Consider the following 16750-nt stretch of genomic DNA (forward strand, 5'->3'; position numbering starts at 1 on the left):
CCTCCCCTCCCCTCCTCTCCTCTCCTCTTCTCTTCTCTTCTCTTCAACAAGGCATTGCTCTATAAGTATAGCGATATGTCATTGTTAGTTTTTAGAAATCCAACCACAGTTTAGAACAGACCACTCCAGACCACATGGATCCAAGGGGGAGGAGGTTTATTCAGGAGATAGGGCAAAGGTGGGGAGAAGAAGGTGGAAGGATAAGAGAGAAGTAGAGGCCGGCCATGACCATGTGCAGAGAGGAAGAGGTGGGGAGGGGACAGAGAGGCAAGAGGGTAAGAGAGAGAGGGTAAGAGAGTAAGAGATTAAGAGTAAGAGAGTGAGGAGGGGGCAAGCAGCCCCTTTTATAGTGGATCAGGCCTACCTGGTGGTTGCCAGGTAACTGTGGGGAGGAGCATACCTGGCTGTTGCCAGGTAACTGTGGAGGTGGAGTTTAGACAGAATACTAACAATCATCAAGAGTCATTTATTGCTATCTACATGTAGCAGAATAGTTGTTAATTTATCATGAGACCAATAAACTACATTGTGTCAGGTTAAAGAAATTATTAATGGTTCCAGATATGGGTTCCTTCTCATAGAATGAGCATTAAATCCCATATATTTGTATCACTAAAAGGCCACTAGATATATCTTGCAGGCAGATTGCTCTCAGCCTTCATACCAGCATGAGATTGGTGGTCACTTTTCTTTTCTTATGGAGTAGCACATATACCTTCCAGCAAAATGGATGTTAGTCACTAGGAGTGAAGATTCAACTTGAACACCAGGTACATTTCTCTATGTTTTATTACATAACTGGTATCTTTGGCAATATGGTCTTGCATTCAGGATGTAGAACTAATCAATAGTATGTGATGTTTGGTGGAGAGTTATGTATAGGAATCCTTTGGGCTTTGGCTCAACAAGTTATAATACATTTCTGGTACAACAAGTTTTAACACATTTCTAGTGGTTTTCTTTGGTAGCAGTGCCATTTAATATATTCACATTATCCAGTCATTATCTCATCTAATTCCACATCTTACAATTTCATACAGAAACTCTTAAAACAGGCACATTCATTCCATTACTGGTGAGGCCGTGGCAAGAGAATCATTAGTTCAAGACCAGTCAAAATTAAACAAACAGAAATTATAGTAATCCTTTAGGTCATTGGTTGTTATACATATGTCATGACTGTTTTGGGGGTCTAATTACTCTTCCACAGATGTTGCACATTAGATATCAGCATATCAAATATTTACATTATTCATTGCAGTAGGAAAGTTACAGTTATGAAGAAGCAATTAAAATAACCTTATGTTTGAGAGTCACTAGAACATGAAGAACTGTATTAAAGATTCACAGCAATAGAAAGATTGAGAACCACTACTTTAGGTTGAAATAAAATGTTCCACATTGTATGTTAAAGTGTTACTTGAGATATTAACCACTTAAGAACAGCTATCATTTTCAAGAGTAACTGGCCAACATTATATGTACTCTACAAGAGTTTTGTTGCTGTTTTATTTTTATGATGGGTGTGTGTATGCATGTATTTGTGCTTATTTGGTTCACTTTGGTGGGTTTTAGGGAGATATTTTGTTTTCTTGAATTAAACGGCATGGCATATTGCTTTTCTATTTGTTTTACTTTGTTTTGGAGAAAGAACTACTAGTGGGAGAGGATCCAGAAGGATTGGTACAGGGAAAGAATATGGTCAAATTATATTTAAATTTAAATGTTGTTCTAAGTAATAAAAATGTAATTAAAAAAAGCAAATAGTAATCATGACACTGAACATACATCAAAAAATCACAAAATTTTAGATGGTCAAACAAAGAAGTAAAAAACATTTTTAAATAAATCAACTTACTGTACTTTATAAAAATACACAAAAATTAAAGATGTGTTTCAAAATCTACTAAGTATTTTTTAATGTTTTGGAATTAGACAATTAAATATAATATTAAATAGAAAAATGAAATAAAAAGAAAAATATTACTATTTCTAGCATGGAAATAGAAGATATTTTTCATTCTATTGTTCCAGGGAAGATTATGACATAATGAACCTTTAAATTTAATAAGAGTTTCTATAACTATTCTTATAATAATTAAACATATACAGCATTTTTTCATTTGGCTATTCATTGAAACTAAGAGGCAGATAACTAAGTACATGTACACTTCAAAAATGTGATTCAAGAATAGGTATGTCAACTTAGTAGCTATGTCTGATAGCTACTAATAGGTATATCTAACTAAAAGCTAATCAAAAACTTTTATCAATGAAATAAAAAACTATTAACCTTGTGTAAGAATGCACCATTGAGATAGATGCTTGGCAAGCAGACAGTACCAGCATGCATTGCAGTCTGACGTGTGTGATATCCCCTCATGAGTTCCTTTTATACTGCCAGGAAGGGATAGATGGAGAGAACTGTTTTAATGTGATGTTGGAGACTTAACAACAGAAAGCTTTACTTAAGTTTGATAAAACCATTAGTCCATTTACTAACAAATGGAACTAAAAGTAGGGAAATAGAACTTTTCTAAGATTATTGAATAGATGGTATAATAAGGCTATCAAAGTTTTGTCTTTTGATTTTTAAATACTCAGTATTGGCATCAGTGGAACTCTATTGTCCTTGGGATTACAACGTGAATGCTAATGTCAATCAATGTAAAAGGATGACACCCCCACACACATACTTCTAAAGAATCTCTTATTCTAGTGAGATAAAATTTTGCCAGAAGTCCTCAGAAGACTTCCAGGTTTTATATTGATAAAGCCCATGTTTAACTGTAATGTTAGTGATTTGAAAGTGACTGAGTATGCATAGTGGTTGATTTAGGCCAAACTCTACTATGGCTACTCCTCTGTTGTATAAGTGTTGTTTAAAATAGCAACATTAAAAAGATACTTGGTTAGTATTTTAGGAAAAAAGAGATTAAACACTACTGGAAGAGCTTCTTCTCTCTTCCTCCTCCTCTTTCTAAGATTTTATTTCACAAATGCATGTTTATTTTATACATTCCATACATGTATATTTAAAGTTGCTTTTACCTATGTGCTTTATTTACATCCAATTTTCCACAAAGGTAGAAAATGAAGTAACCATTGGTGACTTATCCTGAAGTACACATTCTTTGTGACCAGTGAGCAGTCCTCTAGATTGAGTTCAAATGTTGTCCTCAATGATCAAGTTGTATTATGTTAAAGCATCAATAACAATCATTAAATGAAAAGAAACATAGTTCAATGATAAAAAGAATTATTTTTAAAAGTCTACTTTCACATGAGAAAATTTAAAGTTAACTATCATATATTCTGCTCCTTGAAGAAAAGCTGTGAAATCATTCCTTTCCATCACAATGATGTTCATACACTGTTAATCAAAGAGACTTTGCCTCTCCCTCTCTAAAGTTTGACCTTACCTGTTTTTTGTTTGTTTGTTTTTCTGTTTGTTTTCTCTGTGATATTTAAGATTAGACATTACAGAAAATTTTCTGGATCCTGTATCACTTTTGTAGAGATATTCCTATTGATAAAAAAATCATTGGGTGGCACTTCTTATAGAAAGGTTAGAAATAGCGAAGGTTAACTTTCACTGGCAATAGAGTTAACTTAAAGCTAGTTCTATAGTTTAAACACTTTCAGTCAAAGACATGATCAAAGAAAAACAATTAGAAATTGCTCATGAACAGGAACCTAGAATGTTCTGTGTTATCTTTGTAATTGTTGCTGTTTTCAGTCCTGTCTTCAGACACAATTCTTTGGGCTCCTTTCTGGTCTTACTCCACCATACCAATAACTGTCCTTCTGCTTCTATATCCCAAGTAATCCATTAACCTTCTTGGTTGTCTTTGGCGATCTCTTCTGTTCAGATCTCTTCTGCCCATTTAATTGTCATCATCCTAGTTTGCTTTCTAGGTTTTAATTAAACACTAAGAAATGACATAAAACTATCTATCTATAGAGGTAGAGATAGAGATAGAGATAAAGAGAGAGGAGAGAGAGAGAGAGAGAGAGAGAGAGAGAGAGAGAGAGAGAGAGAGATCTCCAGAAGGATTTGTGGCACAAACCTAAATAGAGAGACGTAATAGAGGAATGTTGCTTACTGACTTTCTTTATCATGCTTTTATTTTCTACTTTTGTACAACCAAAGACCATTTACCCAGGTATGGAATCTCTATCAGTGGGCTGTGTCTTCTCACTTCAGTCATTAATCAAGATAATAGACCTAATTATAGTCCAATATGGTGGAGAAAGTTTTTTTAGTTGAGATTTCCTCTCCTCAAAAGACCTCAGCTTGTATCATGTGGGAAAGGAATAACAAACACACTTTCTACCTACTTTACACAGAGACATCCAGATGCACATAGATGTACACATACACTCACACACACATACACACATGCACAGGTAAGCATGCATGCTCATGCATATATATGCAAATTTAAACCAAACTTTTACATGAGAGAACAAAGCTATATTAGTCATTTTTTATTTTGGGTTCCTATTATTTTACTTAGCATGATTGTTTCCAGATCCTTTCACTTCCCTTACAAATGCAATGATTGCATCTTCATATCAAAGTGAGAGTCCATTATGTATACAAAACCATTTATTTATCTATTAGTCTATAAATGAATACCATTTTTAATACCACCTTGCCTCTCGTTTTTAGTTACCCAGTGATTTATTAATTCCCTATTGAAAAATCCATGTTGCTTTAGATGTCTCTTTCTTCACAGGGACCATGCTATGCCCCATTAACCACACAATACTCTGTAGGAATGGTTTGTATGATATTTGCCCACAAAATTTAGCACTTTTCATTCTTTTTGATGATCTTTTCAAAATTGTAGCTTTAAAATTGAAATGTAATTTTATAAATTTCTGCATTCTCTCTTCCTCCTGATCTCTCCCATATAATCTTCCTTACCCCTTTTTATTTCATTCATCTTTTTAGTTCATTGTTATCACACACACACACACACACACACACACACACACAAACTCATGATTGTAAATTTAATTACCCTTCCTTCTATTTTTTAACTAAAATGTGTACATAGGTATTAATAAAAATATAGATTGTATAATCATTTGTTGAAGTATATATTGAAGGAAGTTTCTTGTATTCTTTCTTAAGCTTGCAGTATAAATGGTGCATAGTCAGTAAATGTGTGTTTGCATGTACATTTCATGGGTATCTTTAAGTAGTGATTAGACTCTTGAACAAAATAAAATTGAACTAAAGAATGTGTCAAAGCACAGTGTTTGAGATGACACTGTACTGCTCAGTGTCTCCAAGCCAGAATAAAAAACTGTCTTTGACTGTGATTTCATGTGTCAGTTTTTAGTGTGTGTCTCCAAAATGACAAAAAGAATAAAGTCTGAATCAATTCCATAAGTGTACTTGAAGAAGGACCTTGAATCCTCATAAAAAATACCACTAGTGAAAACACCATGTTCATTCTTCATCCAAAAAGCCTAAAGTGATTTTTGAGAGCCACTTAGCAATAGAGGGTTAATGTCTTGACCAGGTTCTAAAAGTATTTTCAGATGATTGCATTGAGGTTCTAATAACTTTGTGCCAGCAATCACAGTATGAATCATATCTAAACATAAATGATACCCTGTCTTGTATTCTCAAGGTAGATCAGAGGTTCAGAGGATACAGTGAGTTCTAGTCCAGATGCCTTTCATATTATGTTGTGTAGTCTCAGCAAAACTTTGGTGGTTATTTTTTCTTTCAATCTTGAAATATATACAAATGGTGTAGATATGTAGTAATAAAAACTTTGTCAGGCTTTTAGGCCTATGAGAAAACTGCTACTTAGTTGTAGAAACAAATGTTGTAGAACTTAACCAAATAATTCCAAGAAGCTTATCATTAAGAGCTATTTTGTAGTTCTAGATTTATTGAGACACTTTATTTTATAACCAAATATATGAAAGTCAAAATACTGAAGATAAGCAGAAAATTGTTATGTAATTTTCTTGTGGGTTTTCCAGAACAATTCAGTGTCACATGGGCCAACAGAAGCTCATCTATGTGTCTCTCAGGATATAAATTGTTGACTGGATATAAATTTGGCTCTATTTTTTAAATACTTTTTTTCTTAAATATTTTGACCCAAAAGTTTGTCCTAGCCATTATCACCAAGGCTTTTGAAAGTGTTTTTATCAGTTTGTGAAAGGTATGGTATATTGTGTACTTTGGCAAGTTACATCTTCACCTTGCTCTGTTAGAAATTGTAACTAAACAATGTAAGCTACATGCCAAAATAAGACAAAAAGAGAAAGAGGGAACTTGTGAGAAGTGTGCTGGCTGGAGAAAGTAGAGATGGGAGAGAAGAGCAAGCAGTGAAAATGTCTGTAATCCACTGCTTCATGTATTGACTGGCAATAGCTGAAAATAAATAAGGAAATTATTCACCTTTAATTTGAAAAACTTAAAAGAAATTCACATGTACACATTCATGTGGCAAGGACAACAATCAATCTTAAGGGCTTTCTACTAAGTATATGACAATTCTTCCATTCTTGGTATGATTGTGCATGTAAGAATATTTGTCATAATAATAGTCCATCTCACACACCAGTAATATTTTTATTGATGAGTCTGATATAGATTATTTGTTGAGTCAGGGCTGTCATGTTTCCTTGAGCTCATCTAATATCCATGCATAGTCCCAGTGAATGTTCAGTGCCCCTTTAGTTAAATACGACTAATATTTTTTATACCCAATCTTTGCTAGTGATTAACTGACCCTGAACACTTCCGTAGGGAGATGCTATTCTGTATCCAGCTCATAAACTGCTACATAATAGAAGGACATCTGAATGTAAAGACAATGTGTTTTAAGGATTTTGGGTCAAGCAAAATGTTTGTTACTTTTTATTATATTTTTCCTTTATATTAAATATGCATTCCTTCTCATTAAATATGTCCTATATATTTTATGTAATATAGTCCATATAATTTATGTAATATATATGTTTTACAGTTTCCCATCCCTCTATTTCTCCCAATTCCTCCCCACTTCCTATTCCATCCCTATTCACACCCTTTCTGTCTCTCTGTTTCTCATTTGAAAAAACCAGGCTTTTTAGCCACAGCAACAAAACAAAACTATATATGATAAACAAAGAACCTCACATCCAAATTGTACAGAGCTAATGAAAAAACAAAAAAAGCTTAAGAGAAGTCTCAAGAGAGAGACCCAGACATTTCATTTACAAATTCAGGAGCCACATACAAACTCAAATGAAATATATATATATATATATATATATATATATATATATATATATATATATATTCAAAAAATAGAAGGTAATGGTAAAGGTTCTGTGTAAGCATCAGCTCAACCTCTCTATGTTCACTGAGTTGTGTCAGTGTTGTCTTCAGTAATGAAGTCTTGGTGTTAGTTTGTGGACAGGGACCTATTGTCTTGGAAAAACCTAGATTTTTGTAGAGAAGGGAGATACCACTGGACCCCTTTAACCAACAGCTAAATTGAATGTATCACATTTGGTGACAAGGGATGGTTACTTAGAACTCCGTCTTTCTCATTATTTGGAGACTTATTTAGGATTGGTGTCATATATCTTAAGCTTCTACTGCACTAGGTTCCCATATCACCCTTTAAATGCTGGATCCCCTCTTTCAACTAGATGCCTCAGCTGGTCTTTACAGTCCCATTTCCCTTGTATCCAGTTCACTGATGAAATCTATTCTGTTGCCCCCTTCCAGGGAGAACCATTTGTCTTCCCTACTCCCTTTTACACCTAACTTCTCTGGGTTTATCAGTTGTTGTTTTGGTAAAACTGTATAGTGTAAATGTACTTCATTATTTTTATCCTTTCTTCTGTAGACTGACACACAGATTGTTTCCAATTTATGTCTATTATGAATATGGCAGCAATAAACATGTTTGACCAAGTACACTTTTAGTAAGTTTAATCATCCTTTTGGGATATGCCAACAGTGGTATAGCTTGATCCTGATGTAGGTCTGTTCCCACCTTTATGAGCAACCATCCTAATGATTTCCATAGTGGATATACAAGTTTGCACTCACACCAAAACAGGATGAGTGTTGTGGTTATTCCACATATTTGACAGGATAAACTATCATAAACTGTAATTGATCTTAGACATTCGGCCAGTTGTAAGATGGAATTTAAAAATACAAAATTATTATTTATTATTTGTTTTAAATAATTAAATCAAGTGCATTTAGAAACAAGTCCTTTATGATAAAAAAGCAAATACCTGCACCATGGATATTTGATACATCAAATAAGAACTAGGTCTATTAGGTAAATATAGATTATAGAATCTTATATATACAAATAAAATTAAGACTGATGTCCTCTGCCATTGTTCCAGTATTTGGAAACAATATTCTATAACTTTTGCACTAATACATAATATTTACAATGATATATCAAAATAGGTGACAATATAAAAGGAATATCAATACAAACCTGATATAGTAATAGAGAGGAATTTTGGGATATTTCAAAAATAATGTACATTTCACATCATTATGTTCCCAGTTGTTAATATCTAGCTATTGTTAGGTTGAAGAAAATGGCTTTCACCAAGCTACAGTAAAATGACTCAACCTACAGTATTTGTGTAATTCATACACACACCTAATTCTAATAGACCTAACTCTTATTTGATGTATCAAATGTCCATGTTGCAGGTATTTGTATTTTATCATAAAGGACTTGTTTCTAAATGCAATTGATTTAACTATTTAAAATAAGCTATCAGTTTGAACAAGGATAGAAATTGTGTAATGATGCTTAAATCAAATATGTTCATAAAAGAAAATTATGGTTGCTTAAATGTAAAATAACTATTTAAAATTTTGGAGCCTAAACTTTGTGACTTTTCCACATAAGAATCACCCACATTTCTGCATACAGTAATAGTCTGCTTTATTTTACTATATTTTTATAGCATTTTACTGTAACAGTATTTAGGATTTAAATTAATCAGTTATTTTTCCATTTGCTTTTTTTTTTTTTTTTTTGTAAGGCTATAGACCCTAAAGGCATTTAAAACAGATTTTGTGTTAACATGTTTTATTTCTCTAATGAAAATACTCGCAAAACCAAAATTGTTGTGTTGTTTAAAAGTGTTTTCATATTCAAATGAAATATCTTGTCATATCACTTTTCCCAAAGTGATTTTTTTAAAGAGACAACTAATTGGTGTAGAGTATTGAAACAAGATCCTGTAGAACAGTAAGCATCATTACCCTTACTCAGTCATGTCTTCCATGCTTGACAGTCCTTTCTATAATTCCACTTTTCTGAGGAGCATTATTTTCTACTGCAGTAATTCTGATATGTTTGTAGTGTTATTTTATTGTCATTTAAATTAGTGCTTTATATACACTTAAGCACATTTACATATCCTTTTCAATAAAACTTTTATTCAATTGTTATATGCATTGTAATTTAAATTTTACAGAGAATATGGAACCAAAATGTTGGTCTTCATAGGACATGTATTTTATGAATATTTTGGCAGTCTACAGTATGTCTCTTTATGTATTTTATAATATATGTTTAGGAGGTAAGTTTCTTTTTTCTTAGTATCCTAATTTTGATTAGAAGCAATTTAGTAAATACATACTTTATATATTTCCTTCATATTTTTGCATCCAAGTCTTCAGCTCATTTTTTTTGTGATCCTAATAGAAATTTCTGATACAACATATAAGATTCTTCTGAAGCTCTAAGACTCATTATGGAGGAAGCCAAGTCTGGAGTAAGACCATATATTGGGAACATTTCAATTATATTGAATTAAAATTCTAGAAACACATTAAGTATCTATGAAGACATCAAAATCAGCCAAAGATTGCAAATTTATATACATGGTGATCATCATCCATTGAACTATCATGGAGCATATCATAAAACATGATCATGATATGTCATATTAGAAACAGTAAAAACAACTAAAGTCATGAGTGTTGAAATTATTGAACTAAGTAGATAGTAATATGTAGATTGATTGAAATACTTTGGGAATCGGGTAACAAATTCTGAATCTGAACAGACAAGTACACTCTGATCCATGATGGTATACTTAATATATTTTAGTCCATTGTTACCAATCAGAGATAGAGTTTGGTGTGTGGTTTAGAATAGATGAATGCAGTACATTTGTACCAATGTCTAAATGCTCTATAACTTTCGAATATCTTCATAACATTAATAATTTTCAACTTCTAATTTGAAAGTGAAACAATCAACAATTATGATGATAATGTAGAATAATTATAATATGGTGTAATAAATATATGTGAATTGGTCTCTTGTTTTCTCTCTAAAAATACTCTATCATAATATGTTAATACTTCTTCTGATTAACTAAGGTGATATCTAAAATGGGATCTGCTACACAGAAATATGATTTATGCCACAGGAAGCACAGATGGACAGCCAAAAGTTACATAATGTTCAAAAATAGCTGAATTTTAGGAATTATTACTTATTTATGAAAAATATCAATTTGCACTTTCTATTATATTTGACTGCAGAGAAAGAAAACCAAAAGTAAAATTTTAGGTTTTATAAGAATTATTCTATTCTAAGCAGAAGTGCATATATATGCTTCCAAAAATAATATAGTCTACAAAGAATTAAACACACAAAAAACTGTACAGTAATGTTTGCGGGTGCCAGAGAGGAAGATTCACAGCTTACGCCTTCTGTGACAAAGTCTCATGATCATGATACAAGTTCAATCCCAGGGCCCATATTTTTTTTCTGTAACTTCCACATGTTTTTTCTCTGACCTGTTCTATCTGTTTCTGTCTCTGTCTCTGTCTCTGTCTCTGTCTCTGTCACACACACACCCCCACACACATGTTCACTCTTATACAATAAACAAAGAAACAAACAATAATAAATAACTAGATAAAATGTAATAAAATAAAAGAGTATTAATAGAAACTATCAAAAATAGTCACAAAAAAAAAAAACCAGCACAGATTGCTCTTACAATGAAATTGTTGTGTGGCCTAGCCTTGTCTATCTAATAGAATAAGTAACACTGAAAATAATTACTGCAATAATAATTAAATAAAAAATAATAAAGAACAATTAATGGAAAGAATTTTTATATTTTACAAATGTTGGAAGTTCCAGGTACAGAGCAAGGCAATGTTATGTCATTTTAATTAAGACTAAATGCTATCACGTGTCAAAATTCAAAACAGGTTTACCATCAAAGAGGCGAAGAGAGGTGTGAATAGTCAATAATGCCCTCTCTCTACATTGAAGTGGTGCTTATCTGCATGAAATTGAAGAAAGCTCAATGGTGTTCATGTTAATAGTTTATTGATAGTTTATTGGACTCAAATAATTTTAGTAAAACCAAAAGCATGTTTTATCCTTTCCTTCTCAGATTTTTAGTACACCATGATATTTTTTCATATGTGATTACTCTTTTCATTATCAAATGATTGGTTTCTCTCTAGCTGTGTGATTTAATTTTCACAACATAGATGGGTTTGAGTCAAAGCTTTGAGAATTTGTCTTTATTTACTTTCTTTCATACTCAAGAAACTGTCATATTTGTGACAATTCAGTGCCTTATTCTCGTGTTCCTTGAAGTCTTTTGCCATGAGCTTAATCTTCCAAAGGAGTCCTACAATGATTGATGCAATGTACTTCTGTCACGCACTGTATTTCTTACTTCACTAAAGTCTCTGATTATTAGAACTTTGTAAAGTACATACCTAAACAAAAGCAGTGACATTAATATATTGAATGGAACCTGTCCTTATTACTCTTAGGGGGAAAAGCTGAGTTTTTCCTTCATGAGAAATTTCAAGATAAATTTGGATGATCTCATCAGATAGTGAAGCACATACAATATTATAACTGTCATTCTTTGTTCAAATTTTACTTTTGCCTTTTTGCTATGTAAGAGACAGCAGGATATGTTTTATATATTTGACATGTCCTGTATATGACAGCTTGATTTTAAAATATTGATATGTGACAGAGGAAGAAACAGTGTTTCCTTTTGTGAGTAGCTTATTAAACACTTTAGATACATTATCTCAAAACATTCTGTAAGGCAATATTTTGAGATAATTGTTCACATCAATTTCTAATGTGTTAAGAACAGTATTAAGGAAATGTACCTCCTCAGTCAGAATCTCATATGTAGTCAATTTCAGATCCATTTCATCTTGTGTTACTTAATATAGAATCCATTTACTTTGGGGTTTTTTATTTTATGTTGTATACACTCAGGAGTTTGCAAAAGTAGAGTTAGTTATGTATCAATGTCATAAAGTTGGAGTCATAATAATTCTTTTTCAAGTACTAACAGCTACTGCATAAGACAGTAACTGTATATAAAGCTATCATAATATCTCTTTTGTGGTTCCAAAATCTTTAAAATACTTGTGACTAAAAATATAACTAATAGCTCTGTTGAGCTTTAACCATTTAGCATCTCAATATTAGAGCTACTGGTTTGTGTTTGAATACTGAATTTTCTACACAGAAATAAGAAGGAATGTGGTTGGGGTGGCTTTTTATAAAGGTTTAAAGGAAAATGAGTAGTTTTGCAATGATATTCATAAGGGAATCAATTCAATATTGGAAATAACAGTCTTAATTTAGAAGGCTGGTTCTGGAAATCTTCAGAGACATATTTGGAAGTTAGCTGCAGTTCTCTATGATATTATGTTAGCAAGAGATAATGTTGGGATAAGATCTGGATTTCAAACAAGTGTTAGTACATGTGTTAAGGCTCTTTTAATTGTCAAGTTAAAATTACTTTTGTTTCTTCAACAGTATTTAATGTAAGTTGCATTGATTATACACTTTCTAATTGTGTTAGTGTGTTGAAACCCAGCAGGTCAGTTATGGACGTCTATCAACCAGCTTTGTATTGCCCTGAATATCACAGAACCTTGGTCTTCTAAAAAAAGCTTGCAAGTACTGGAAGAAGTGAGTCAGGCTTTAAGCAGAAGCATAAGGGTAGTGGCCTTGATTATTTCTGGTATAACATTTAATAATACAATAATTACATTAATTGCTAGCACCACTGCTTCTGCAATTGCTTTGACACAAGAAATTAAGACAGCTACTTTTGTTAATCATTTAGAAAAAAATGTTACTAATGTATTGATATACAAGAGGATTTAGATAAGCATTTGGAACAACTTACTGATGCTCTTCAAATTACTGATACTCTTCAAATTACTGGAAGGAGTTTCAGAGTTTAAGAGTAAGGAGCCATCTCGAGTATCATGCCAAATACCATTGGATTTGTGTTAGTTCTCAAATTTACAGTGGTCGTCATTGTAATTAGGAAAATGTTTAAAGACACTTGCAGTGTATTTGGCATAATTCTAACATGTCTCTGGATATTTTAACTTTTCATGGTGAACTTATGAATTTGAAGAATGCTGCTCTGCTGAACATTGATGTAGCCAATACTGCTGAATTATCCATGGCCTGAGGTCAGTATATCTATTTTGGTCAAGCATCAAGAATGGCATATATAGCTTGATCATGCTAGCCCTTTTTGTTTTGGGAATACTTTTATTCCTGCCCATTTTATTAAAACTTGTCTTTAACAATATCAACATGTTACCAGCCAAAGTACATGGCTTAAACCTGAAAATGGATCCCCAGACAGAGTTATTAAATTAAGAGGCTGGCAAGCTAGGTAGGGGTAAGATTCTGCACAGAGGCTTACCAACCTAAGACAGAAATGCATTGCTTTTGATAATGCATATTCCATGATAAGTAAGGAAGGCATTCTTGTCAGAATGACCTAAGATAGGCTCAGTCTTGTTTATGAAATAAAACGGGGGAGAGGTAAAAAGCTTTTGTGGCTGCTTGGCAAGAATCTGACATGGACTAACAACAAGGAAATGGGCTACTTCGCAGGAATCTAACTGCTTATTATCTTGTTTGTTCTTTGACTATTTGCATCTACTGAGTTGCTAGTTCCTAAACCTACAACTGACCTTAATACTAGCATCTAATCAAAATGGTATAAAAGCAAAAAGGAGAAGGGGGATGAGATAGGGATTTTCTAGGGAGGGGAAATGGGAAAAGGGGATGACATCTGAAATGTAAATAAATAAAATATCCAATGAAAATATTTAAAAAGTAGTTCTCTTTCTTTGTTAGGTGTTTTTGTGGTTTAGGTATCAGTGTAACTATGATTTCATAGAAAGAATTAAATAGTGTTCCTTCTGTTTCTATTTTGTGGAATAGTATGAAGAGTATGGGAGATGGAAACAGAGGACCAAAGGGAGGGAGAGAAGAGGAGGAGTAAATAAGGGTGACAGTATCAGAATCTGGAGGAGACTTGAAAGAGGTACATAGGGTCAGGAAATCCAATAAAATAGGTAGCAAGGGGGATGAGGAATTGGGGATTGCCTCTGATGGGTTCCAGACACAGAGAAACTTAAGGCTTGTAGGACCCTATGGGATTGACTTTACTGGTAATGCACAGAGAACTGGGAGATAGAACCAGTGGTACCAGCTTCAGTAGATAGGCACAGCCCCTAGTTGAGGGATGGAGCCACCCACCCATCTCAAAGGTTTTTTTTTTTTTAACCTAACAATGTTTCTGTCCAAAGGAAGAACAAGGACAAAAAATAGAACAGAGACTGAAGGAAGGGCCAACTGGGGAATAACTCCACCTAAGGATACATTATGTTTGCAGACATCAAACTCAATACTGTTGCAGTGGTCAAGAGGCACTTGCAGACAAGAACCAAGTGTGACAGTTCCTAGGAAGGTCATGCCAGCAACTGACCAATGCAGAGGGAGATGCTTGGAGCCAACTATCAGGATGAACTCAGGGAACCTTGTGGGGAAGCTAGCAGAATGACTGAAGGAGCAGAGGGGGATTGCAACCCCACTGGAAGAACAACATAGGCTGACCTGACCACTCAGTTCTCCCAGAGACTAGACCACCAACCAAGGAGTGTACTGAAAGGAATCTTTGGAGAATATATATCATATATATATATATATATATATATATATATATATATATATATATATCGGAAGATGGCCTTGCTGGACAGCAACAAGGGGTGAAACCCTTGGTTCCAGGGAGGTTTGATGCCCCAGAGTAGGCGGATGTTGGAACAGTGGGGCATGAGAGTGTAGGTAGGTGGGGGAGCACTCTCATACAGGCAAAAAAGAGGGGGAAGGGCAGATGTAGGATGGAGGGTGGAAGAGAGGTAACCTGGAAGTGGGATATCATGGGATGGGGGTTTAATAGAGGGGGTAACTGGGGAGTGGGATATCATTTGCAATGTAAATAAATGGAATAATTAATAAAAAAACTAACAAAATAAATAAAGGAGAATTGAGTTTCAGAATGATTTAAATTCAGCCTCTGATGTGAGATGGGTGATAGGAAAGACCACAAGGAAACAGTTGAATGCTGTGTGCTTTTTATAAGTAACAGTTGAAAACAGCTATGTCTACTGAAGTGAAACTTAAGTGGGGCATCTTCAGTACTGACATGACGCAGTTGTTTGTGAATCAGAACTTTGGTTTAATGACTGTGCTAAAAGTATATCTGTATACTTTAACCATTTTCTTTAGCTCAGCTTGCATAATAAAATAGACTGTGGGCCTGGCCCTCCTCCAATTGTATCATTGGAAGTAACAGATCATTCATCCCTTTATTTCTCGTATTGAAAGTATATTTTTTCGTGCAACATATTCTGATTTTGTTTCCACTCCCTCCAACTCCTCAAAGATCCTCTCCATTTCCCTGACCCCATCTGAATCCAATGCCAATGCGGTTCTAACTTAGAAAGCAAACACACATCTAAATAATAACAATAAAGTGAAATATAACATAAAACAACATATCATCACCGAAACCAGAAAAGAATAGAACAAAGCAGGCACCAACCATATTGAAAAGAGACAACAAGAAAGCACAAGAAGTACACATGTTCACAAAGGCATAACCAAATATACCACACTCCTGTTCACACATATAGGAATACCATAAAAATAGAAACCTGGAAGAGATAATATATACCCAAAGGACTTATAAGGTTAAGTAAAATCTATGCCCTGCCCTAACATAAGACAAAGAACATCAATGATAATGTGATAATGTTGCGTTCCTTTCATGCAGGCAGAGCCTTCTAAGGTGATGCTTGGTAAAAAAAAGAAAGATCACTAAGAATTCTCTGCTAAATTTGCTATCTGGTGAGTCTAAAAGCTAAGAGGTCAAAGGATTAAGGGCAATAACCTCTAAATAAATCATCCCAAGTATGTCTTTCCTATTTCATATTCATGATCAGGTATACTGTGACTCTAATAGAGAGCATATACACAATACACAATACAGGCATATACACAGTGACAAGCTGCTCAGTGATGCTAGGAATAGCAGTGATTGTGGAAAAAAGCATCAGACTATTTGGAATACAGAGAAGTTCTGACACTGTCACCAGTTATGGGAAAAAAAGTTTCTCTTGTACTCCTTTAAGCAAGTTGTTATTGTAGATCTGTCTGGTACTTGCAGGTGGATTTCTACTTTAACTAATACAGTCCCTTCCACAAAACTGTCAAACTTTTGCTGAAACTGCAACAGTGAAGATAAATGATTAAAAAAGTGGATTTTTAAAACAATGTGGTCTATAGGAACAGACAGTAACAAGATGAACACAAAGTTTTCAAAGTTGTCCAGTTATTTTGCCAAGGCT

The sequence above is a fragment of the Arvicanthis niloticus genome, chromosome 19 (genome assembly GCF_011762505.2).
Source record: "Arvicanthis niloticus isolate mArvNil1 chromosome 19, mArvNil1.pat.X, whole genome shotgun sequence".
NCBI lineage: Eukaryota > Metazoa > Chordata > Mammalia > Rodentia > Muridae > Arvicanthis > Arvicanthis niloticus.